This window comes from Brassica oleracea, chromosome C9 (assembly GCF_000695525.1).
Source record: "Brassica oleracea var. oleracea cultivar TO1000 chromosome C9, BOL, whole genome shotgun sequence".
NCBI classification, from domain to species: domain Eukaryota; kingdom Viridiplantae; phylum Streptophyta; class Magnoliopsida; order Brassicales; family Brassicaceae; genus Brassica; species Brassica oleracea.
Window position 1 is genome coordinate 21,141,297 of NC_027756.1, and position 9,937 is coordinate 21,151,233.

At 24.9% G+C, this 9,937-nt stretch overlaps 1 long non-coding RNA gene across 1 annotated transcript in view; it reads right to left on the reverse strand.

The window, feature by feature from the left end:
- Positions 1 to 9,005: 9,005 nt before the first annotated feature.
- Positions 9,006 to 9,937, reverse strand: part of LOC106316766 — a 3,216-nt gene continuing 2,284 nt past the window's right edge. Inside the window, exons 4-5 of the long non-coding RNA XR_001264952.1 lie at positions 9,296 to 9,734; positions 9,006 to 9,196 (exon numbers count right to left, since the gene is read on the reverse strand). This is a non-coding gene — a long non-coding RNA (uncharacterized LOC106316766). The remainder of the gene's footprint in view (positions 9,197 to 9,295; positions 9,735 to 9,937) is intronic.

Genomic DNA, 9,937 nt, shown 5'->3' on the forward strand with positions numbered 1-9,937 from the left:
GCATCAGATTGGGATGCGTAGGCTGAAGGACCACCACTGAGGTTCACATCAGGGGGAGTAGTACGTGTTGTACTCTTTTTCCTTCATCATTGTTTTGTCCCACTAGATTTTCCTGATAAGGTTTTAATTAGGCAACATTAAGCGTATTACAATCCCTGTATGGTTATGGCATCTAAGGGGGGAGTGTTATAAATCAATTGGTGGATATCCATAACCGGTCCGGTCCATAACCGGCCCATACACTTAGAGAGAGAGACGGCCCAACCCTAGAGAGAGAGAGGCGGCCGCGAGACTTGGAGAGGAGAGAGAGGCGGATACAACTTGCCTATTTCCTAATTCGCTTATGTTTATGATTTGTAATCTTTCCTATTATTGTATTTCCATTTATCTCTCTTGTAACCCCTATATAAAGGGAACACTTCATTAATAATATACAGAAATTTACAGTTCTAAATTCTTAAGTTTACTACATCTATATTATTATTTGAGAATTTAGTTTTCTACATGTCATGTTCACATTAATTTTTAAAATAGTTAACTATAATTAACTATAGTGATATTTATGCTTATCAAATATATATAATTATCATTATCAAAAATTCAATTTTTTTCTTTTTTTTTTATTTATGTTTCATTTTCTTTATATTTTCAGATCTATATTGTTATTTGCGAAGTGATTTTTCGCAACCGAACTCTCACTTTAAAAGTTAGATTGGTTAATGTCGTTGTTAAACTTAATGAATTTATATATATATATATATATATATAATCTAATTAAAAACGAATTTATAGTAATAATATTAAATTTCTAATAAATAAAATAATTCTTATGTATTGTGTCGCTATCTTGAAATAATATTTTTATTAATTGTAAAATATTTTAGATTATGCAATACAATATATCAATAAATTAAAATAATTTGGCATTATATATTTTCTAATTTTATAATAATATTTGTATGGCATATAATATTATTATTATAAATTTTTTTTTTTTTTTTTTTAACAAAATTTATTTTGAAAACACTATTTTGTAACAATACTGATTTACATAATTTTTGTTTTATTTCTAAATTTGAAATATATGTGGAACCTAAATTAAGTTAAACCTACATAATAGAGAATTTGGTATATAGTTATTAATTAAACCAATTTATTATATTTTTTTAAATAACAAACCGAATTATTTTTTTAACTTAGGGGAATACACAGACGTTAATAATAGTAGAGTATAATTTTATATATACGATATGAAGGTGTAAATTAGCTGTATTACATGGTAAAAACATTTAAAGGTGAGAATTCTAAGTGGTCTAAATTAAAAAATCAATGAAATAAATCATAATTTTTTGTGCTAAATAGATAAGAATTTTTATTTTTAAATAAGAAATATAAATGAATATTTATTTTTAAAAACATCTTTTAAAATACTTCTTAAATTTAATTTTGAAAATTAAATCAATTTAAAATCGTTATTATCATTAAAATGTTATTAAAAGTATTTTATATAATTATTAAAAAATTACAATCAAAACTAAATTTAGATTTTAATTATACTTTGTGATAATTAAAATATTAATTAACTAATTTCGAAAATATATTTTAAAAAGATTTTAAAATATATTTGAAATTTTTTTTTAGACATTTCTTTAAGCTATTTATTAGTATTTCAAATAAAAATAAAGATATTAAAAGATATTATAATTAAGATATGTAAGATTTAATAAAATTTTCAAAGATAGTCCAAATAAAAAAATCACATATGAAAGAAGTCATGACTTCTATTTGTATAGATATATAAAACAACATATAATTAAGTATTAATCTAGCAAAAACATTTGTATAAAAATGTATTCTAAAATATTTCTAATATATAAAATATATAAATTAGCTAAAAACGAATTTAGAATTTATTCGATTAGATAAGTTATTTAAATTAATAACAATAAGAATTATCCAAAATCTAAAAAATATAGTTTACTTTAAAAAATATAATTCCAATATATATATATAAAGAAAATATTTATAAATTTTAAAAAGAAAAATATTTTTATGCATAATGTAATTTCATACAAAGTAAATTTAAAAAAAATAATCTTGATATTAAATTAAAGAAATAATCTTCCATTTAAAATTTATCAGTTATTTTTTTTATGAAACTTCATACCGATCACTAATTTGAAAATTAACATATACCAAATTATTTTTAAAAAAACAAAAAATATATATTTACAAATCTAAGATGGAGAATCAGATTAATACAATGAATACAATCCCCTAGACTATATTTACGAAGTGATTTTGCCACATGTCTTTTTTACAATCAATTTTACAAAACAAATATGACATGGCTACTGAAATTGATGACATGACTTCCGGAAAAATATGACATGGATAATTTCATTTAATGTTGATTTATATTTTGGCAAACTTATTAGAATATGGTAATAATTCATATATTACGTATAATATTGATATTTCTTTTTGGTAAACTTTTTAAAAATATGGTAATAACTCATACATTATCTATAAAATAAATATATTCATATATAACATTTTAAATTTTGAAATATTATTATTTTTGTATAATTATACAATTTGTATTACTAAAACTTTCAAAAATTTATACAATTTTTTAAAAATTTAAATATCTAATCGTAAGATCATTAGTTTCTTATATATCTGCAAATTTTATAAATATTGTTTAGGCTAATTTTTTTATAATTATACAATTTTATATTATTTTTATTAGTTTTATACAAATTGATTTAATATATATCAAATCTATAAAATCTATAATATTTAAAAAAATTTATTTTTAAATACAAGTTAAGTTTATTAAGTTACTTACTGCATATGGTGCAGGAAAACGCCTAGTTAATTTGATTTAGCTGAATGACATTAAAAATAGTTGTACTTTAATTTGAAGGAGTATGTTTGTAGGGAACTAGATCTTTTCTTTGAATGGACTGGGTTTGCTTTGCCTGCGGATGAAGAATCGGGTCAACTGATCGATTTTGTTTCTCTGATCATCGATTCTTTTTTATCTCTATGTAGGTTATATGACTCGGAGAGTGTCTTGAATGGTAGAAACAACTCCTATTACCAGAGATTTTATGCTCTCCCATTGCACAACCGCAAGGGCGAGCTCTCTCTTCCCTGTCTCCACCCCATCTTGGTACTTCCGTTGCATCGGTGTCGACCCTTGAAGAACTAAAAAAAACTCCATCAGAGTGTCTGATTCCTTTGTTTTTTGGTATTTGTGAAATTTTATTACAAAGACTAGGTATAGATTAGGATACACGTACATGAATACTATTCTCAATAAATTTTATATTTTCTTATCACACCAACCATTACAAGAGTTTAAGATGAAAAATGGTTATCATCCGACCACACCGAGGATATCATGACAAAAAATAATCTTAACAGAGAATGACCAAAATGGTCGTATAAGCAAACAAATGTGTTCACATGAAAAAACTTGTAATCTTAACACAAAGCCAAAAATTATATAAATCATTGTTTATCAACAAAACTCATGCTGAGATTAAATTGTCCATTTTGGCAAACAGCAGTAAACATTACTTAAAAAAGATTCAAGTAGAAAAAAACATAGAGACAATGAACTCTGTTTTGAGAAAGAAATCAAGTTCCAATCAACTATATATGTTAAGACAAAGTGAGAGATACTAGTCTAATACCATAACTGAAAATATTTCCAAGCATTATATTATCAAAGTCAAGTCAACGGATACACATTTTAAAGAGAAAAAATTACACAATAATCACAAATGTAAGAATCATGATGCATAATTCTAACATTACTCAAATAACAACCAGTTAGATTGTGAGGATCATGTCATTGTAATATTTTGGAATAATCACCAAGGATTTCAAGCATGACGCAAAGCAAGTACATACCAGATTCAAGGAAAATTCTACCAAAATATACATGAGTCATACTTGCACCCAAAGATACATCCATTTCATAAATGAACACAAGCACCAAAACATAGATAATAGGTATTGTTAGTCAAAAGAGATAAATATTTCTATAAACTCCAAGATATATCTATTTATAAAATGAGAGATGTTATAATGTACAAACATAGAATATATAGATAATAACTACTTTCCAAACGATATTTATTGCTGTCAACGTAAGCACAAAATATAAATCCTTACTAATAAAAGGGACCTTTTGAGGCTCCATAGAGCGTCCACATCAGCAAAAAAAAATTCTCTCAAAATATGACATGTGGCATAAAATATAGTTTTACATTTTAATATTACTAATTTTCGAAAATTATAAATAATATGTAAACATACAGCATAAAAAATGGAAAAATTACATTAAACATATGTAAAATTACCATTTTTCACTTAAAAAAAAGACGGCTTATCACCATAATGTAACATTACCGTTTTATAATTAAAAAAACAAAAAACATTATATATAATTTCGAAAATAATAAATATATGTAAACATACAACATAAAAATGGAAATACTACATTAAACATGTGTTAGATTACCATTTTACATTTTTATTTTTAAAAAATAATATGTAAACATACAACATAAAAATGGAAATACTACATTAAACATATGTAAGATTACCACTTTTCACTAAAAAAAGACGGTTTATCTCCATAATGTAACATTACTGTTTTGTAAAAAAAAAACATTACATATAATTTCGAAAATAATAAATAATATGTAAACATACAACATAAAAAAAATGGAAAAACTACATTAAACATATGTAAGATTACCAATTTTTTCACTAAAAAACGGCTTATCTCCATAACGTAACATTACCATTTTATAAAAAAAAAGAAAAAAACATAAATATAACTATTTGACTATCTGTCCAAATTCTTCTATTAAACATTGCCGTTTTACATTAAAAATAGGAAAAAAAAAACATTAATATTTAAACATCTATCTTAAAATATAAAATATAGATATTAACTAAATATAAAGTATAAGAAAGAGAAATACTCAATATATAGAAAAATAAATAATAAGTAAATATTATAAATATATGAATTATATATACAATAATAAGTAAATGCACAATTTTTAAAATATGGAAAGAGTACATTAAATTTTAAACATCTATCTTAAAATGTAAAATATAGATATTACGCAAATAGAAAGTATAAGAAAAGGACATACACAATTTAAAAAAATGGAAAAAGTACATTAGTATTTAAACATCTATCTTAAAATGTAAAATATAGATATTACGCAAATAGAAAGTATAAGAAAAGGACATACACAATTTAAAAAAATGGAAAAAGTACATTAGTATTTAAACATCTATCTTAAAATGTAAAATATAGATATTACGCAAATAGAAAGTATAAGAAAAGGACATACACAATTTAAAAAAATGGAAAAAGTACATTAGTATTTAAACATCTATCTTAAAATGTAAAAATATTACATTAAACATCTATCATAATATTGGTATATGATATAAAAGAAAAAAATTAGAATAAGTAAATATACAATTAAGAATTGAAAAAACTAAATTAAATATCTATAAAATAATAACTAAATACAAAATATAAGAAATATAAATATTATACTAAACATTATCTTACTATTAGAATAAGTAAATATAAAATATAAGAAAAATAAATAATAAGTAAATATAGTATATAAGAAATAAAAATATTACATTAAATATATATCATAATATTATCATTGATATAAAAACAAAAAAATATAATAAATAAATATAAAAATAAGAAAAGATAAACAGTAAGTAAATACACAATATAAAAAATGGAAAAACTAAATTAAACATATATATGAAAAATATATAGTTAAATAAATAAATAAAAGTAAATTTACATTTTGAAAATATTACACTAAACATCAATTATAATATTAGAATAAGTATATATAAAATATAAGAAAAATAAAATATAAGTAAATATAAAATATAAAAAATACAAAAAATACATTAAACCTCTATCTGAAAATATATAATAATGTAAATAATGAGTAAATATATAATATAAAAAATAGAAATATTACATTAAACATCTATCGTAATATTATAATTTGATATAAAACAAAACAATGAGAAAATAAATATACAATATAAGAAATAAAAAACTACATTAAACGTCTATCTGAATATGTATAGTTTAACATTTTATTATTTTTGTAAGTAAATATACAATATAAGAAAAATAAACATACAATATAAGATAATATTTTTTATCACATTAAACATCTATCATAATATTATCATTTGGTATAAAAACAAGAAAATTAGAATAAGTAAATCTATAGTATAAGAAAAAAAAAGGTAATATACAATTAAGAAATGAAAAGACTAAATTAAACACATCTCTGAAAAAATGTATAGTAAAATAAATAATAAGTAAATATACAATATAAGAAATACAAGTATTATATTAAACATCTACCGTAATATTAGAATAAGTAAATATACAGTATAAGGAAAAATACACAATAAATAAATATACAATATTAGAACTGGAAAAACTAAATTAAACATATATCTGAAAAATGTATAGTAAAATAAATAATTAGTAAATATAGACTATAAGACATAAAAATATGGATCATCTTTTTTGGAGAGTTAATCCAAAATAGAGGATCACCAATTTGCGTGGATATTATGGTATATTTGGAAAGGTCGAAAAAACAAAGTTTTTATCAATTTGGATGTTGATCCAAGAGATACGTTTAAACTAGCGGAATTAGAATCAACACTTTGGGCGGAGACACATGTAACAAATAATTAGAGGGTTGCAAATCAATTACATGAAATAATTGTACCAACAATACCAGGAAGATGATGTTTCATAGATTGTTCACGGAAAGATAAGGAACAATTCTCAGGACAAGGTTGATACATCACTTTAGCGGGTTTTGATGGATTTCTAGGGGCACGGAATGTCCGGGCAAGTCTTTCACCTCTTCATTCGGAGGTAGAAGCGCTAATACAGGCAATGGAATACATGAGAAATTTACGGCAATTTCATGTCACATTTGCGACAGATTGTTCTCAATTGGTAAAGATAGTTTCAAAATGCTTTTGACAATTATCAAGAAGACATTAAGCTGCTGAAAAGAAGCTTTCTAAACTCAGAGATCGTTCATGTACCTCAGACGGAAAATCAAAAGGCGGATAGTTTAGCACGCAGTGCTAGGAAACAACCGTCTTTCGTCGTTCACATGGACAGAGTTACCGATTTGGTTTACAGAGTTAGCATGAATCTGTAGATGATTGATGTAAAAAAAAAATACATAAAAATATTAGTATAAAAATAAATAATAAGTAATATTATTATGATATTTTATTTTTATTCTAATATTCTAATACATTTATAATTTAATATTGTGTAATATTTTAATATCATTGTTAGTAATATTAATCATATAGAAATGTTATATATTATAATAAGTAAATATAAAATATATAAAAAAAAATAAGTAAATATAGTATATAAGAAATAAAATATTATATTAAATATATATCGTAATATTATGATTGATATAAAAGCAAGAAATTTAGAATAAATAAATATACAAAATAAAAGAAGATAAATAGTAAGTAAATATACAATATAAAAAATAGAAAAACTAAATTAAACATTCATCTGAATTAAACATTTATTAAAGAGTAAAATTATATCTATGCTATAATGTTAAATAAACTAGACTTAGGGTTTTGAGTTATGGAGTGGAGTTTTGTATATGATTTCAAATTTTGAAAAATAAAAAAGAAATGTTAAAATTTTCAAAATAAAATGGGTTACTTTGGTCATTTCTTTATTGATGACTATTTTGTGAGAAAAAGTTAAAAATGACTATTTGAAAGAATTGCCCTATAAATTAAGAAAAATTAAATAATAAGTAAATATATAATATAAAAATGGAAAACTATATGAAACATCTATATGAAAAATGTATAGTTTTCTGTTGTCTAAAGAAATAAGTATTCACACAAACATACAATTTAAAATTTTGTTGTTGTTCAGAATACAACGTCCAAATGAATAGCTATATAGTTAACTTTTAAAAATCAAAATAGCTCCGCGCGTAGCGCGGTTTAACTCCTAGTGTACCAGTATAAAAAATAAAATCAGCTGGTTATCGATGGATATCAGCAATAAGTTTCCACAGAACGATAGACACAAGATCAAAGATGGAAAAAAGAAGAAGCTTGTAAGGAATCGCAAAAGAATATATATAAACAGAGCCGGCCTTGAACGGAAGCGGATGAAGCACATGCTTCCAGCCGCCAAATATTAAATAATAATTCGGCCGCAATTTTGTGAATACTTCCTCTAGCCTGCATGGTAAGTGTTCCCTTATAAGTTTTGTGAGGTCAAGAGTTCGAACGAACCCAACCACATATTGTTTTTTGCTTCTAGCCCACAGATTTCTAGGACCGGCTCTGTATATAAACAACCAGGTACGCAAAAACACATCCAAATAGGAACAAAAACAAAACATAAGGAAGCAAGGAAGAGAAAACACACAAGGAAGGTAAGAAGCACACAAGGAACAAATAAACAACAAATCAATAAAGCAAATAAATAAGTGAAACAATGAATCAGGGAAGTCAATAAAGAAGCAGGACATCAAGAAAGCAAGAAAGCGGAGAAGTATGAATGAAAGGGTAAATAAAGAAGCAAGAAAGTTAGCAGAAGAAGACCGGGTGATTGTGGTCGAGTGGTAAGGAGACGGGACTGAGACGCCAACACGTTTCAGGTTCGATCCACCTGCTGCGCGAAACTAAGTCACAATTATCCTGGTCACCCAGGAAGAGAAAACACACAAGGAACAAATAAACAACAAATCAATAAAGCAAGTAAAGAAGTGAAACAATGAATCAGAGAAGTCAATAAAGAAGCAGGACATCAAGAAAGCAAGCAAGGGAAGAAGTACGAATGAAAGGGTAAATAAAGAAGCAAGTAAGTTAGCAGAAGAATCAAACAAAAAATCAAGAAAGCAAATAAACAATGACGTATGGAAGAAATTATGCATGTATACAGTATGAAAGTAGGTATATATGAATGCATGTATGTATTTATGTATGTATGTTTTGTATTTTTAAGTGATTGCGCAGAACCCATGTATGGAGGTTTGAGATACACCACATTAGGATTTGAAATCGGTTGATGCAGAAGAAAATAGACCTACAAGATAAAAATAAATGAGTAAGCCAACACCAAAATCAGACTTGGAACTTGGAGAATCAAAACAGACTAACAGAGACATGAAAGGAAACCACCAACCTGCAGAATTTCAAGTGACCAGTGTTTTCTTCATGAAACAGAGATGTGGTTACTCTGAAACTTTGATTCAAATCCAAAGTTATACAATATAAAGAGGGTGATAAATCCATACTTCACCAAAGAATTGTAAACATTAGAAAAATCTTTTTTGGGAATCCATAAGAGAAGCACATACCTGAGAAAATCAATATTGGCATATATACTTCAAGCTCTCACATAAGTATAAAGGCTAAGACATAAATATGTTAAGATTTTGGATGCTTATTCAAGCACGTGTCTAGTGGAAATGAAATTAATCTTGATTTCACATATGTTTGAATTTCAGAAACTAATTACAAGCAAGTTTGAAAAGCACATACCTGTCACAAAAGTCCGCTACACTTGAAATCTCCTCAAAATCTTGAACAATTTGGTTTTGAACACCTTCTGAAGCACATACCTGAAAAACAAAAAAAACAGAACCATAGTTCTCAGTTCAAAGTTCAGAGTATTTATCTTAAGACATCTTTAAGAGTATTTATCTTAAGACATCTTTGTGGTTATCGCGAAGATAATTCTCAGTTCAGAACCTTTTCGTGTCACGACATCTTTTAAGCTGTTGGTCGTTTTTTGTCCGATCCAACAAGTCTAATTTAAGTCATC